The 17,311-nt window shown below is 46.7% G+C and overlaps 1 protein-coding gene across 5 annotated transcripts in view; it reads left to right on the plus strand.

Annotated features, from left to right (window-relative positions):
- Positions 1–17,311, plus strand: part of SLC4A4 (solute carrier family 4 member 4) — a 230,154-nt gene that overhangs the window by 41,191 nt on the left and 171,652 nt on the right. The gene's annotated exons all lie outside the window — the stretch shown is intronic.

Genomic DNA, 17,311 nt, shown 5'->3' on the forward strand with positions numbered 1-17,311 from the left:
GAACTGTACATGCAAATTTTGCTTAGGTCTCATAGTCGGCAAATTTGGCCATCGTGAAGTGGATTTTACCCTAATTCTTGTTAAATTTGAATAGTCTGATATCACTTCCACGTCTGATGGTTCCTGCATTCCGCAAACAGCACAGATAAAGAACAGGAGCCCTGTTCAACAGACCAGCCTCTGTGTCTTTCTAGGCAGAAACAATAATCGCAATGAAAAAATAGATGGGTACTTTGTTCTCTTCTGTCCCCGACGAAGCTTTGTACCAAAGCCTTAATGGCACAACAATACAGCGTGTAGTGCCCTGAGAGTAGTTCCATATAAATTGTTTAACATCTCATGATCTGTTAGGCTGGGGTTTGTGAGTAATAACCAAGTTTGAGGAGCATTGTCCCGGGCGAAGTGTGAATGTGGCATTCTACGGAAGCAGTGCCAGATGCCTTTGTAGTGCTGCGGATAGGTAAGCCGTGAAAGGCACTGAGATGAATGGAGTTTCAATGCGGTAAGCATCTGTATCGGTGCGTAGAGAAAGCTCGGAAATCCGGAGCCGTGCTGTTGGAGTGCGACAGCATGGTTGGTAGCAGTGCTGACGGTACGGCGGGCTCCGATTCTGGCACCTTTCTTGCAGTTCATGGGAGGTTCGTTTCTGTGGGGCTGTTGCCTTAATCCCGCAAAGCACTTTAGCACAGGTGACTTGTGGCCTTGAAGCAATTCAGCCAATTGACCTTCAAGGCCATGCTGAAGTGCTGTGCTGGATAGAGTCCTGTGTGAGTAGCTCCACTGATATGAACGGGAGAAACGCATGGAGAGATAGTACAGCGAGTAGAGAGAACTGATCCAACGGGGCCGGAGGGGTGTGGGAGCAAAGTCTAGATTGCAGCCGTAAGCTGCTTGTGGGGTGGGGTTGGAAATCAGTTGAAGACCAGTGCAAAGTCTTCAGTGCATCTTTGATAGGGCCTTGAAGGGTGGTGTTAGAGAGAGGTTGTAGAACAGAATATTTATTTAGAATAGGATAGAGTATTTCAGTTGGAAGGGACCTACAACCATCATCTAGTCCAGCTGCCTAGGTTGCGTTTTCAATCGGAGTTCACCTGTAGACCCGTCAGATGACATCACTAATTTTGTTGAAAACCCATCTCGAACAGACACATGTTGTTAGCCGAGTGTTAACTTTAAATGCTTTCCATTTCAGCGTGAGTTTGTCTCCGGTGTATTACTGACACATAACCAAAATGTGCTTGGAATGAAGAGATTATTCTTGCTTAAGAGCAAGAAGCACTTCTACAGGAATGTGATATATGCAAAGATTTCCCCATAACTGTGTAAATGCTTCTCACTCAGGACAAAATAGTATTTGACATTTTCTACCTCTTTATGAACAGTAAGCGATCAGTTTATATATTGAAAAGCCGCAGTTGGGTTTCAGAAGGAAAGGCAGTCTGTCTCCCACGACGTACGCCTTCCATGTCATACATGCTTTGAGAATGCTTTCTGTGGCCTTCAGCGATGGTATACGTTATACTTAACCGTGCCTAGGGAAGTGGATTTTGACACCTTATTAGGGTAATTCAGAGTCCTGAATATGCTCTCTGATGTCGGACAAAAGAAGTGTTTTGGTTAGCTTAGTAGAGGAAAAGGTGAGTATGTGCCTTTTCTATGCTTTGAATTTGGAAGAGGCTTCCTTTGATTAATGCATTCATCTGCCTGATGCTCCGCTCTGCTTAATGTAGATAGCTTGTGTAACTGTAAAAAGAACTAAAATAAAGTTTTGTGAAACATTTAAACTGAAAATAGATCCATTCAAAAAGATAGAGTGCTCTTGTAAATTGTGTGTTATATGGATGAAAATATAAGAACCATTTGAAGAAAATTTAGCTAAGCCTTGAAGGCAAAACGAAGACTGAGTACCCTTCAAAGTTCAGTAGATGACTTCTGTCACTCGGATGCGTGACTGAGAACATGTGAGAGTGACAGTCGGAGCGGGCTGCGGGGGATAGGAGGGATCTGTACTGCACCGAGCTCTCTTTGGCCCTGGCAATGTCACTATTGTGCTTGAAGCACAGGTCTGCAAGTAGGCTTCGGTGTGCGAAGCCCGACAGCTCAGAGCTTCCCTGGCTCAAAGCCTGGTGGCTTGCACAGGGAGCATCCGTGCCCTGTGCCTGCCGAGACTGGCTTGTGGTTCCTGCTGCTGCACTAGAGAGTATTAGGTCGTGCGTGGGACCTTGCTGGTGTCCGCTGGCAAGAAGGAAAAGCTGGATCTCCTGGGCTTTGTGGTAGGCCTTGAATTTTCCATCTTGGAAGTGCTCTAAAGCTAAGCCTGAGAGCCTGCTAGCGTGGAAAGAATGTGAGCAAGTCTGGGCTTGAGTGTAGGCTTGGGCCCGTGCTTCACTGACAATGTAGGCAAGCCCAGGCACCCTTCCTTGACTATTGTGGGCACTGAACTACAACCATGATGCTCTGACTACTCAGTTTAATGGCTTATTCCTATTTGCAGTATAAATTAAGGAGTGGGCACGTATCTGTGATCATCATGCCATAGTTTAACCCGGGACGGACACTCTGGACCTGTGAATAAAACAATGAAAGAGCAGGAATTGCTGCAAAAGAAAAAACTCCTTATTTCGTAAGTTTTGTTTGGATCACCCATCTCCTCTCTTTGCCAAAAATGCAATGTATAATTTTTGTTGAAAGGGAATACGCTGCAAAACAACTGCGTGGAAATCCCAACTATATCTTACAGTGTCAGAATCCTCTCCAGACACTGAATAAAGGGAGATCGTGTCTCCAGCTTTTAAAATAATTACTCGAATTAAAGATCAAGCTAGAAGAGCCCAGAGCCAATGCAGTTCACTGAACATTAGGTATACAACTTAATTTATTAAAAAGCATTGCAAAACCAACTTAAGCTCATCGTGCTCAAAATATATCTCCCGGCAAGTAACCTGAATGTCCTCTGGCCCTTCAGCGGTGGAGAAATGTGGGAGTGAGATTAGAGATTTCTGTGAACTCTGAAAGTTTCTGTAATGCCTTTTTTGCAAGGGAAGCCATCTGTCTTGAACCTGTTTCTGGCTTTTTAATTCTAAATGATGAATAAGACACCTTTGCGTTGAATATTCCTGGTACAATAATGCCTTGGGTTACAAACAGCTTAGTATTTTCCTGGGGCGGCTTGACTTGTAACTCAGTAAAGGTACCTAGTTTTTTTCGCGAAGAGGTCAGTACATTTCTGGATATGATCCTTAATTTGAAATTCTCAGTAATGTCTATGAAGTCTTGAACTGTGGTATCAGCCCAACTTTTCTGGCTCTGTGCCTGGACCAATCATTCCACTTAGCAATAGAAAAATGCAAGATAACGGGTGCAGATAACTGGGATTTAATATTACCATAGACTATTTTCCTTTTACCTTGAAACAGCCATGCTGCAATTAGGTGCTGGGCATAAAGCTGTTCCTTGTTACAGGTGTCTCCAAGAAATTTGTGATTACATGAAGATTTACAAGCAGGGTTCAGTGATAGGTGGTTATACTCTGTATTTAAGAAAGTGCCTGCAGCTGATGTTTGAGACACATGTGACTTGGCAGAGTCACCAAGGAGTACTGTTTATCTCTTTTGCTTACTGAGGCCCTTATCACCAAAAGGACAAAAGGCAGCTTCATATCCAAACTCCGTTGAAAATTAGCTAGAGTTGGCCACCGTTCTACCCTCTTCTCGAGCGGAGATTTCTAGTTAAATATGACCGGTGGAGTTTGCAGGCACCAACTTGTACACAAGTTGTACAACTTGTGTACAACTAAGTACAGTACCCAGGAATACTGGTCGGAAGGATTTCTGTTGCGTTGGGGATGAATCGGAACAGCTACGGAGAGGCCAGGTGACGGCCAAGTTGGGCAGGTTGTGCTGAATGGGTGCTGACCACGCGTTGCCTTGCGTTGCCCTCTCCAGCCCCAGACACAGTGGCTTGCTTTGTGGCCGCACCTGATACTCCAAACTGCAGAAGGGCTTTTCATCTTGTATTCCTATATTTATTTATTTAAAATCAGTAGGTTAGTAAAACATTTCCTTCGCCCTGCCAGCCTAAAAAGGAGTGTTTATCCTGTTGTGCTTGTATGAATATTAATACCAAAGCAAAACAACTGTTTCGGGCCTGTTATAGAAAGTTGTTTTTCTGAGGTTTCTTCCAAAGAATGTCTGCCTCCAGTTTTTTCAAGCAGATGCATGTGAAAAAGAGGATGAAAGCAGACAGTGGGTGATCAACATGAGCAAATAAGCCTGGTCCAATGTGCTTGTGTATCAGATCTTAGCACGCAATTCCTGGCCCGTTACCTTCGTAACTTGACTCTCATGGGCATCACACACTAATTCTCATGCTCTACTTAAAACCAACCCGTATGTTGTTTTGTTGTAGGCTGGATACCACGCAGAGCATGTTAGCATTAGCTGTGGCTCTTGAAGATGCTTTTGAATTTATAGTTCAGAAAGCAGACGTAGGAACTCTTACTTTACAGAGTTCAGGAAGCGGAGGAAAGAGAACGAGGGAACTATAAGATATTTTTTTATGTATCTTGCTTGTGTTAAAATGCCACAGCTTGAAAGCCTCCCTGATAAAGGGCTGAGTTGCACAGGAACCTGGGAAATCTCTCCTTTTTGAAGAGAACATTTTAGGGATGTCTGGGAAGTTCGTGTTTATGGACTATGTGTTGTGTTACTGGAGTCAGAAGGAGCCAGCGACTGATACAGGGAGAGGAACTCATTCTAGTGACAAACTTGCTTGAGTGGCTGTAAAAGTGCTACAGGAGCCTGAGTAACGCGAGTAGCCTTCCTTCGGTAAAGGAAGATGCAAGTGCTCTTAATTTTTCAGGCTGTCTCTATCCAGAAGAAGATTTTTTCCAAGTCCATTCCTGGAGCGGATGAGGTTTTTCAGGCATTGTCTGAAAGAAATACCTAAGCTCAAGTCACATTTTCTCTCTTCTTCCAGAAATCTGCTTGGTCTTCTGGACAAGCTCGTTAGTCATTACACTAGTTTTTAGGTTACTTGGGAGGACTCAGGACTTCTTACAACAGTGCTGCTTATCAGCATCACTGTGCTCCTACCAGTTTTTTCCCGCGAGTTGTTCTCCCATGGCAACGGGTCACTAGAAAGGAGTTTGTTAAGAACTAGTTATGAACGCTTCTGGCAAGAAACTTTTCAGCTCTGGGTGATTGTTTTGTTCTCAGTCTTGTTTTAGGCTGATATGAGTAAGTCTGTTTTGGGCTGCCCATAAATGGATGTCATCTAGAGGACAGTCTTGTTAAAACTTGGGAGTTGCCTGCTCAGCAGTTCAGTTATGTGCTCTTGGCTGTGGTTGGAGGATACAGTAAATCCAGCTTTAGGGCACTTAGAACCAAATTAAGAACATTACTCTCCCATGAAGCAAAATGCCAATCCAGTAGAAAACCCATTTTGCTGGTAAAGTGAGTTTAACATTTCTAAATGGATTGACTTTATGCAGGATCATGCGTTGTCTGCTTATACCACTCTGCTTTTATGCTGCATCATGTTCCTCCTGTTTAAGTTGGTGTCCTGGTGGCGAAAGAACCCGTATCGCTTTGTTCGCTGACTAATGCAGCAAAAACTCAATCATGTGGCCCTGCCTGGTCTGGGCCAAACTCTTATAAATGGCTAATTGATAGTCTGCAGGTCCGAGTTTAAAGATCACGGGCTTGGTCTGCTCTTTGCTGGCACCACGCTTTGAAGTCAAGGTAGTAAGCAGGTCACTGCGATGCATTACTCTCATCACTCTATCAGCTGAGCACGTAGAAGGGCAAGGGGCACCCGAAGGTAGTGCTTTGCTCCGTACACCGGTGACCTGCTCCCTATTGCCCGCTGGAGGGAATTTTATCAAGAAGTGTACAAAATCTCCGTTGGCTTTCCTTGCAGGTGCTGTCAAGGGAGTGAATGCGTGGATGAGCTCTTTTGTGAGGCAGGTGGCCATGGCAGTGAGGTTCCCCCGGACTGTCTTTTATCCCAGTGGCGGTCGGTGCTCCGTGACAGCGATTTTCTTTGTCTGATAATATTGGCAAAACCACATACGAACCTGCCCCTCTGATATCACGACATGAAATTTTGAGTAGCAGAAGAGGTTCCCTGCGTGCGGGTGTAAGTCTGGTTAGCGATAGCCAGGGACCACGCATACGTGATTTTGTCCCAGCAGCCTGATCATAGCCCCCCAAAGGCACAACAGACTGCTCTCCTGGAACGGGATCGCGATGCGACGTGGTGATGCAGTCGCTGTGGCGATGCAGAAGGGAATTGTCACGTGCAGTCACATTTCTGCTGAATGATCCTCGTGGGTGTCGCTCGTAAGGGACCTGCATCCTTTGGGTTCTGGGGCTCGCGCTGGCATAACTGGTATTTTGCTAAGCGCTTGGCGCTCTTGACAGACGGAATGGCTGCCTGGGTCCATGGTGCTGTGTGCTGTGACTTACTTTCTTCTGTTGTTCTGACTGGAGCTTAAATTAGTGGAAGTGATGAAATTCTTCTTTATTTCAGTTTATTCTCAGGTGGCTTTAAAATAACTTGGTTTTGCTTTTCTCTCCCCTCTCTTCTCTTCTCTCTGGAAATGTTGTTTCTTCATCTTCAGTAAACTTGCACTGGTTTGTGTGTTTGTGTTTTGGGGTTTTTTTGGTGTTGGGTTTTGTTGTTTTGTTTTTTCCCCTCCCAGTGCAGCTGGTGGAGGCAAAAAGGGTGTTTAGTGTGAAAATTGCCTGTTTGCATTCCTAGTTATCAGGTCTGGATTAGTTTTGATTGACTGTTATTAAATTAGCATTTTATGCATGCACTGGGACCGATGCCAGTGACCTTCTTCAGAAGAGATTTTATCTCATCTCTCCTGGGGAACAGTCGCTGTAAAGTCTTCTGGACAAGCGGTTGTTACTCAAGTGAGGGTGATGTTAGCTTGGAGCACCTGAGTCTCTGAAAGCCCACTGGTTTTCTTGCTTGTCTAATGTTTTTGGAGAAGTTGTCTTTCCTCCGCCTGGATTATGTGTGCGTGCTGACGTTTGGATTGGGTGACTTGGCCTCTTCTGTCTCAGTTAGTCAGCCGTGTGCTCTGATCACACTCCTTTTGATGTGATCTCAGATGGGCTCACGTTCCTTCTTACTTTTCAGTAACTTGTCTAACTTGTAGAAATTACATAATTGTACAGGGACTTTCATCTAGTGACTAGGTAAAGTTTGCAGAGATGGATTCTCACCCCCCCTCCCCACTATTTAGAAATCAAATAAAACCCTTGACATACTCATGGGTCTCGGTCGTGCGCTTTCTCTAGGTCTCAATCTATAGCTGGACAGCACACACCATAGTTGCGTGAGGGTTTGGGTAATAAGCACGCTTCAAGAAGTTCTTGCTCGTGTAACGCCGTTCTGTGCTGCTCACTTGTGCCACATGGACTGCATATGAGGTTGAGTGTTGAAGCAGATTACTGAAATCATCCATGTTAAAAATATCCTTTATGCTGGATTATGTTTTTGAAACCAGCATATCGTGAAACCGCTTATCACTTCAGAATGCCGAGCAGTGGATCAGAAATGCTGTGACTGCGCTCTGTGAAGTGCTGAAAGTGCATTAGCTCCCTTGGCTGCTTCAGATATGTCCAAAACGTTTTATACAAGGAGGCTTTCTGCCTCTGCCAGTCGAGCTTTGTGCTGGATCAGGTATTGTCTGTCTTCCTCCCAGCAGAAAGCATAAAGCCAGCGTACGTTCTGTACTGCATGCTTGGCTGGGGCCTGGCCTGGCTCAGGCCCGATGTTAATCTTGGTGGTCCAGAGTTTTGCGATGCTTTTAGAATGACTTCAGCATCTCAAGAGATGCTTGGGAAGGTGATGGGGAAGAAAACGGGCAGCTCTGGGAGTTGTGCATTTGAAAGTATGAAGCCTGAAGGAAGGGAAAAGTTCCAAACTGTAATTATAGAAGTAAAATGAAGCTATAAACTGTATATGAGAAGTAAAATGAAGCTCACGCATTTTGTGTTAATGGGGGTATGCTGTGTGGTGGGGGTAATTGCTGCGGAGAAGAGACTTTCCCCCCAGACAGTCACATGGGAGGACGAGGGCAGGAGCTGCTTGCTGGGAAGCCGGGATTGAGAGTGCTGGATTGTTTTCCCTGGAGAAAACCAGATCTGGGTTAATGGTGCCACTCGGTGTGCTGCCCCACCCCGCATTGTACACACTGCCTGTTCTTTTGCTGAGTGGGAAATGGACTTCGGAGGAACTCCCATTTCAGATAAACTTTTTCTTTTGAGAGGCAGCCCGGCAAGACCGAGGCGCCCACTTCAACATCCTCGTCTATAGGTAGGAAATGCTGTGTCAGGTCCAAGCCTGCTTTTTGAGACTCTGTGTAGGCAATACTCGGCAGGTGCTGGAAAGATTTCCCGCAGTTGCTGTTTTGTTGTCTAGGTTTATGTATCTGTGTCTGTTTCTATATAGGTGTATGCAGCTCCCCTGTCTATTACGTACTCGTAAAGCCTTGCACTCATTTTAAAGTTGTGCGCTGAGCTGATGTAAAATAGGTGCTTGTCATACTGCAGGCGGTTCTTAGTCCGTGACACCTAGTCTTATGACACAACACACTTAGGCACAGATTTCTCGAAAAGAGCTCTTACAGGAGGCTTGAACAAAGAGCAAGTACTTTATAAAACAGGATTGTTTTTAAATAGACACGGGTTTGGTTGAAGAGCACATGAAAACGCTCTCATAAATCAGCCCTCAGGAGGAGTTTTGTCTAAGGTTTATTGAGCCTCAAGTCATGCGCTAAATTATAAATCTGTTGTACGCTGCCTGATTTTCTTTAAGTGAGGCAAACGTATGCTGTATGACTTGCAGTCATCTTTTCCTGTTAGCCTTCTCGTTTAGTCCGCTCCTGAAATGTGCTCTCTCCTCCTGCCGCTTTCCCATTTTTGAACTACTCCTGAGAATTTGCTAGCCTTTTTTTTCCAAGCAAATGTTTGAAGCAGGTGGGGGATTTTAGGAACTTCCTCATGCCAAAATGGACCTCTGTTCTTTTTTCCATTAGTATGCAAAAGTAAAAAAAATTGTCGGGATGGCCAATTGGATGTGTAAACCATGGTCAAGTAAGAAGTTGCCTATCAGGCATAAAACTGTAACAAAAATATTGTGGGACATGACATTGTCACAGTAATAAATGGCAAAAAGAATATCAGATCCCGCAGGCTGTCTTGAAATAATAATTTTTAGGAAAAATCCACTACTGCTTGTCGGTTTAAAACCTGACACCATTCTGCCTCCAGAGGAAACTTTTTTGTGATTTATATTTCACGCTTTGCAGAAAATTCAGCTACAAAAATGTCTGGTTTATGTTAGGCTCAAAGAGATATATTCATAATATTTGCAGTCCGAAATCCCTGCTTCCTGTTGATTGGCTCATCTCATAAAGCTCCTGCGGGAAGTGCAATCTTGAATGCCTTTCAGAGCGTCTCTGTACCCTCTCCTGGCTCCAGCTACATTAAATGTAGCAGATATATGTGGCAGATGTCAGGAGCCAGGTGCTCAGCTGCAGAGGTGCACCTCCTCCTGCTGGAGAGAGGGCTTTGACTGAGATGCTGCCAGGTTCAAATTAAGCTTGAATGAAATGTGGGCTTGTCCTTGCTGGTATGTCTGCAGTGACAGCTCCGTGGTTGCCTTTAAGAGAAGGAAATGAAAACAAACAGCCAGCTGACTTTATCAGTTTTTAGAGAGTTGTGTCATTTTATGGTAAGCAATCTAAACATAATAAAACAATGGCTTCAATTGCTACACCTACCCCGGGGTCCAGTGCCAATATTCCCCCCCTTGTATTTCCCTATGCTTTGATAATGTTACTTTCTTGTTTGTGCAGAAGAAAGCTTCCATTTCATTCACTCCTAATTATTTTTCCTAGGAGTTATTTCATTTTTGGAATGTATCTAAGTTGAAGAGTTCTCCTGCAGTTGTCGGAGATTTAAATTGAAATCCAAATGATAGAACTTCTTTTGTCAAAATAAATTCAAATAATTCTTACCTTGGATTCAGGAAGGTGCTTTCATAGGCTTTACCTGTGAGTTGAGATAAACCTTCAGACTTCTTGACGTTCCAGTCAGAGTTTTTGAAAACACGATTTAGTCGAGAACTGAGACTCGTATTGAAATCCTATAATGGGACTTAATTTCAATCCTTGAGAACACCTCTGTAGAGTGAAACATTTCACGTAACAATGAGATGGCTTAATTGGGGATCTATTAAAAACCAAAACCAATATAAGTCCCTCCCCTCAAGCCCCTCCGGTTTTCAAAAATGTCTCATTAATGACTCAAACCGCTTTTAGTAATCTGAGTAGCATGGTGCAGTATTACTGAACGAATGGGCTGCCTTTTCTGGAGTGAAATCCATGTAACTGAAACATTTCAAGCAAATAACCGATATCGAGGTTTGTCTTCTACTTGGTGCTGCCTGATTGATCAGAGGCGCCCAGTAGCCTTGGTTTGTGGTTTTCTCTAGGTCTTCGTGACCTGCTGACAAGACCACAGCGTGAGTTGACGGGGAAAATACTTGTATCGAATGAATGGGCAGCAGTGCAAAGGCAAATGGCTGCCTGCAGAAAACACCATCTGAAATACCGATGGGGAGGCAACCTCTCGGAAAGGAGGTTTCTGAGGGACAAAGAAGCACTGAGAGAATGTGCCTGTTTAAATGACTTAATCTCAGGAACATAGGGAGCGTGAGGGTGGTTTCAAAAAAAAAAAAAGGTGAAATAGCCTGAAATCTGACAAGCAGTCTTGTAGCTGTATGCAAAGCGTGTGTGAGGATACCGATGGGTGCAGGATGTGTACTGCTTTACAAAGCCGTGCCAGTGACGCAGGAGCTGTCCTGCCTGGCCTGGTTTCTGCACGCTGCGCAAAAGCCGGGTTGGCCCCGTGGCTTGTTTCCTGTGTGTGCCATCTTGTCGTGACTCTGACCTAGGTGGACTTCTGTGAAAGGACCTCGAGGGAGGGGAAGATGGGAAGCATAACCTCAATGATTTATGTGGGCTGTTGAGGGGCATGCTTACCCTGTGTTTTGCTCGTCCTTTCTCCAAAGCCCCTTTAACAAGAGTGCTTCAGTGTCAGGTAATGAAAGGCTTATGTCACTGTCGTGCTTGAGAGACACGAGCAAGCGACAGCAAACCTTCGGGTTTTCATGTGCCCTTTGGAAAGATGAGTAGTCCAGGACATGCAGTTGCTTTTAAGTTGGTAGTAAGATGATAAGCTTGCAAAGCTTTATTACTTTTTGCCTCCTCCTCGTTTCACTACAGCAACTGTGTCGCATGCATCGTGGTCCAACGCATGCTGGCAGTTAATTGGAACTAGAAAACAGGAGTCGGCCCTGCAGAAAGGAAAAGCACAGCCCAAAACAAATGGACAGTCAATGCTCGTTCGAGGTTGTATATGTTCCAGCATTTTCCTGGAACGTGCCCTGCATTGTCAGAAAAAAGGGTGCTTTAGCACCTTGCTTGCATTTACAGATTTTAGTCTCGTAGCATTTGTAGTTGTCTCACGGTTCTGTACGGGAGACGATTGGCGTGGCTCTGGAGCGAGGAAATGGCGTCCTCCATTCAGACAAGAAGTCTGCAGCAGGGGGAAGAGCTGAGATGAGTCTTTCTGCATCTGCTCTACTCTATTGCATTGTGCAAAGCAGTCATCTTGGGTATTAGATCCTCTTGATTATGGAGAGTTATTTTAAAAGAAGCTGGGTTTATGTTTGGATTTAAAAATATGATAGTGCAAGTTCTTTCTGCAGAAAGCAGAGGCTTCTGTCATCCTCTGCTCCCGGTGAGTACAACCTTTTGCTGAGAAAGCATGTAAATAAATGCTGTTTTAGAGCTGACAGGGGAAAATACATCCAAGATAAATTTGGCAATGCGTTCTACAAGTGCATCAACCAGACCGTGCTGAGTATAGTCAGAAGCTCATTTTTCTGTGTGATAGAGCCCATGTGCCAGTATGTGAGAAAAACAAAACACATCTAGCCCCTAAAAAGGAATTGGTCATATTAGGTCTGTTTATTCCAGCATTTGCGTATGGGCTGTGAGAGCATCAGTTGGGACCAAGTCTCCTTCCTAGTTTCCTGTTTACTTGGCCACTATCATCGCAGTATCGGAATGATTCCCAGGTCGCAAAGAAAAGGAATAATAATATCTCTGTGTCTGCCCAGCCTGTTGAGAGAAGAAGCCTGTTCAGCTTATCGACGCATTATCTTTGGGATACGCGCACACGTACGCACGCGCTTGGCATCTAACTTGGGTGGCTCGGTGAAGGCACCGGTTGTCACTGACAGGGAAGCCTTTGGTGGCTCTTCTCTCTGCTCAGGTCCAGGCCCTGTGCATCCCGTCTGCGTGAGCCTCCGGGTCTAGCTGCCGGTTGCGTTGTTCCATCTGTTGCTGAAGGTTGAAAGATGTTGCTTGTAGTGTTGGTGGTGGAGGACATGTCTCAGTCCTGCGAAGGACTCTGAATGCCAGGTCGGTTGTCACGAGCAGGCCGCTTACACCTTGTGGGGAGCAGCGTGCAGCGGGGCTGTGGTGGTACCTGCGGCTGTTCCTTGCAAGCCCCGTCGCGTTTCTTTTTGCAAGCTCTGGTCGTGATTACCAGCAGCAAAAACGCAGCCGATGGGTTTGTGCACGTGGGTCACTCTGAGTTTTTGAGCAGTGCAGGGAGGAATTGCAGAGGGACAGGAGTCCCTTGTGTAGCGGGCCTTGGAGCGTCCAACGAGATCGAGCTGTCAGAGGCAGTTGTCTGTTCTGCTGGGAGCTGTAGAGTCTCCTCAGCTGAAAACTGTATTTCAGCCTCTACGAGGAAAAAATGACTGGTGTGCTGCACGGTTCCCCCCTTTTGTGTTTGGGAGGTAAATGGTGAGGGGGAAGGGTGTATGTGTAGGTTCAGGCGTAATCCTTGCGGGGTTGTGAGACCTGCCAAGCAGCTTAACAGCCACAGCGGGCGCGCTGTGTACTTGGTTTTGTCTCTCTTCTCCTCCAGCATCCCCATCCATTGCAGTCCCGCTCCACTCGATGGATAGCAGTTTTCTGAGGAAAGAGTCTTGCCAGGTAAAGGATGCCAGGCTCCGAGAAGCCGAAGGAGGGTGGTTGATCCTGCACGCTCGGGAAGATCTGATTTCACTCGCCTTTCCCACGAAGGTAGGCAGCTTCCACACACCTGCCTGTGCGAGCTGTAAAGCAGGAGCGGTTGCGCTGGGCGGCTGGGCAGGCACGTTTCGCTTAGCAGCTCTGACCCGAGCCCTTTGGGAGCCCTGCTCCGGGGCTGCTCTTTCGGCCGGCAGGCGTTGCTGCACTGTGACCCAATGTTCGCAATCCTCTCTCCTCCCCGAAGCCGTTGACGCACTCTGCGCCCTGGCTTATTGCAAAAGGATTGCTCTTTAAATGTGACTTTCACATGGGCTCTGCATTATGCTCTCTGTTTCAGTTACAGAGCTGGCTCCGATTCTTCTTTCCTTTGTTCGGTCCAGAGTTTGCTGGAGTTTCTTCCTGATTGCAAAAGACATTTGAAACGGGCAGAATCGTTAAAGCTTATCAGCAAGTCGTAACTCTTGTTTCTTGCTCCCCAGCTACATTAGGCGTGGATTCACTGGAGCGAGTCGTATCTCCATGCGACAGCTCCTGTTGCCACATCAGCCCTGCTCCTTTATTTATGCCAAACACTCGTTTCCCTCTTCTCCTGTCATCAATTACGAAGTTACAAAAAGCCCTGGCGCTGATTACTCGCGGCGGGAAGGCCCCGCTGCCGTCCCTTGAGGCAGCCGGCAGCGCCGCGGCCCCGGGCCCTGCCCGCCCCGCCGCCGGGAAGGCCCCTCGCCGGCCCCTCGCCCCGCCGGGGAGGCCCCTCGCCCCGCCGGGGTGGCCGCTGGCCCCGCGGGGTGGCCGCGGGCCCCGCGGCTGCGGCGGGGCCGGGCGGCCGGGCGGTGGCAGCACTCCATCTCGCAGCGCGGCGGCGGGCCGCTGCCTGGCTGAGGAGAGGGGACGGTAACGCCGGGGTGGCTCGCCGCTTCAGAGCGCTTTGAGGGCGCGTTGCAAGCGTTGGGGGCTGTAAGGAGGAGGCCTGCGGGAAGGATCGGTGATGTGATGAGGAAAACAGAGACTGTCAGATGAGCGTAGCCCGGGTGAGGGAGACAGGGAGTTTTAAGTAGTTGGGGTTTTTTAGCCTATCACAAAGAAGTGGGTTTTGAAGCGCGGCACTTGCCTCCAGAACCCAAATCGGGTTCGCTGCGCCAAGGCTGAGCGCTCGGAAACGCTGTTCCCTCGCGAGTTACCCGGAGCAGAGAGGCACACTTGCTCGTTCCTCAGGCTGTGCTCTGCTCGCCGGAGACCGGACTTGCCATCTTCTGTTCTGCTCTGTGCTGTTGCTTTTCCTTCGCTTTTGCCCACTTTATGCAGACTTTTCTCTCCATTGCGAAGTCCGGGATCCCTGTTAGCGTTAAACTGGTCTTGCTCTTTCGGAGTACTCTGGCAGGATGTTTCTGTGAGCTGTATCTGCGAGCGCTCTGCAGATTTAGGTTTGAGTTGCGTGCTGTGTTGGGTAGGCCGTGTGTGACTCTTGTTAAAATCCTATTGACACGTAATGTCATTTCTAAAAATGTTTGGTACCGATCTCATCATCTACCCAGAGAGGCCAGTTACTCAGGCAGCTCATAGTTTTTCACTGGAGTGTGTTCTGTCAGAGTACATGACTTGCTCAGATCTAGATGCTGAAAATAGAAGCCCAGTATTTTTTAATTACTTTCCTAGGTTTGTTTCCAAAACCCCACAGTATCAGTAATGAGGATGTCAGTCTAGATAAAAAGTATCTGAATGTCCCATGCTTTTTACCTTACTACAAGTAGCTAGTAAACCACGCTTAAACTAAGGCACATTTCTGTTTGGAGGCCCTAAAAAAATTTCCACCCTTTCTTATTTCTATCCTCTGTGTGTGTGTGTGTCTTCTGCATGGGATGGTGAAAATACCTCTTCTTGCTGCAGTGCTTCACTGATAGGACTCTGCCAGTCTGCCCCTGAAGACCCAAGTGAAGATCTTCCTCTTGTTTCACGTGATTTTATTTTTTTAAAAATTTCTGCAACTCCCATTTCATGTTATTTGAAAAATTCCAGGGGGCTGAAATATTTCCCCCATGCAAATTCATAAAGGATGTTTTCTTGCTAGATTTTCGCCTGAAGAAATCCTGCAGTAATCTGAGAAGGGCAGAAAAGACCAAGTTGAGGGAGGTGGTGCTTGGGAGTCTAATCACTAAACTCCTGCGGATTAGAGACGGGGCGCCGTGCCAAGGCGACCCAAGCTCTATTCCTGGCCCTTTAAACCCCCCAGTTCCTTCGGATCTGCTCTGCGCGCGTTTCGGGGAAAGCGTCAGGCTTGCAATGTGTCGTAAGCAGTTTTCCAACCCTCGGCAGCTAGAAAGCGCAGCTGTTGAATGAGATAAACTGATCCAAGGGAGGAGGGGTGCCATTGTTGGGAGGGTGGGGGGAAGCGTGGGGTCCGGCCCTGCTGCCCGCAGGTGAGATGCTGCCCTGGGACTCCGCAGCAAGCGGGCTACCCCGGTGGGCAGGGTGATGCTGGCAGGGTGCGCTGCTGGGGTGGGGAATTTGAGCAGACATTTTACTTGGACTGGCATCGCTTGGGACCGACACCCGGTGAATTTTCAGCGCTGTATTCTTTGCGGGCAGTGGCAGTTGCTCCCTCCCTTCCTTTCCTCTCTTTTCTCCCTCTCGGCCCCTGCCATGAGACTGTTGCTCCTCAGGTGCCGTGCGCCTGGACTGATGCTGCCTGCTGCTGTGGAGAAACCGGTGTTGGAAAAGGGGGTTTGAGCAGGGGCTGTGGGATGTGCAGGTGTGGTTGCGCACATACACGCATGCTGAGGGGCCTGAATGTGTCGGTGCTCGGGGAACGGAGGCAAATGCCAGGGCGTGTTGTGTGTGAAAGTGTAAGAACAGACTTTACTGAGTAATAAAGTGCGTGCGGTTTGTGTTTGGTCTGGAAATCCAGTCCCATCTGTTCCAGATGTTTTCAGTTGTGTTTATAGCAAGTAGCTACTGTGCTGCTTTGGGGAAGAAAGATTAAAATAAAAACAAAATTGGGGTGTGCCTTCACAACCGTTGCAAACAGGCAAGAGCAGCCATGAAATGCGTTCCCTTTTGTTGCCTTAGAAAAGACGCATAAATAGTCTTGAATAATTTAACGAAGAACTGGAGCTTTCGGGGAAGGCTTCTGTGTGCGTGCCTGAGAGCTGGCTTTATGTTTTTTATTGGCAAGGAGCACGTTCTACCCCTTCGCGCAGGGCAACAGCTGCTTGTGAAATGGTACCTTTCTTAATTCAGAGAACCTTGTTCTTCAAATCCGCTGGCTTCTAGGTCTCTTGCAGACAGCGCAGGCAGAAACAGCCCGTGTGAAGGGGAGGTGGGCCTTGTTCCAAATGGAACCTAAACTTAGGAGCTGATGCTCATGCTCATTTCTGGCTATGGTGCTGTATTATTTGCTGCCATCCAATAATCCAAATGAAAAAAAGTGTATTTCCATATGCTTAGTTAGTGGGTTTGCATCTGACCTGTTTTGCTTTGTTCTTTCTTATCTGTGATGTATTTGAGACTCATTCACCGGAGCTGAGCTGCGGACTAAGAACCAAGGATGAGGCCAACGGCGTGTTAGTAAAGGTGCTTGAGGTGGAGGAAGACCTGGGAAAGATGGAAGAATGGCTGCTTGGGCTACTGCTTTCAGAAAATGAGGGCTCTGGGACTTTCTTTTGTGGCTGAATTTTTTGTTTGTTTGTTTGTTTCTTTTGTTCGAGTGGGCGTTGACATGCGAGGTAGATATCCCAAGACATTTTGATTTCATGGTATTTATCCACTCAGTTTTTATACTCTCCTGAATTTGAATGTGCCCTTAAAAAACTCTGTTAAGTGTTTGCTGCTACTGCACTTGGAGGGACTTGCGGGATCACGAGTGGAAGGAATATAGATGTGAAGAAGTTTTGAAGGCTTTGTCTCTTTCTGTACCAAGTTTGTCCCTGTTCTGTCTGGGGAATATAAGGAAAAGGTATTGGTTTTTGATCGTTACCCACATGTGCCTGTTTCTTGCCAGTGGTAGGAAAACGGGTTACCAGCTCGGTCTCCAGTTGTATTGAGATAGAAAGCCTCCACAGTGACTGTTCAGCAGTGAGCAGCAAATATAGGCTTAGCCTCTAAGCGATATGGAAGGAGATTATTTAATATAGCTAGATTTTTTTTCTTTGTTATTTTAGCTTTTTTGTATTTGCTTGTCAGAAG

This window comes from Ciconia boyciana, chromosome 5 (assembly GCF_034638445.1).
Source record: "Ciconia boyciana chromosome 5, ASM3463844v1, whole genome shotgun sequence".
Classification (NCBI taxonomy): domain Eukaryota; kingdom Metazoa; phylum Chordata; class Aves; order Ciconiiformes; family Ciconiidae; genus Ciconia; species Ciconia boyciana.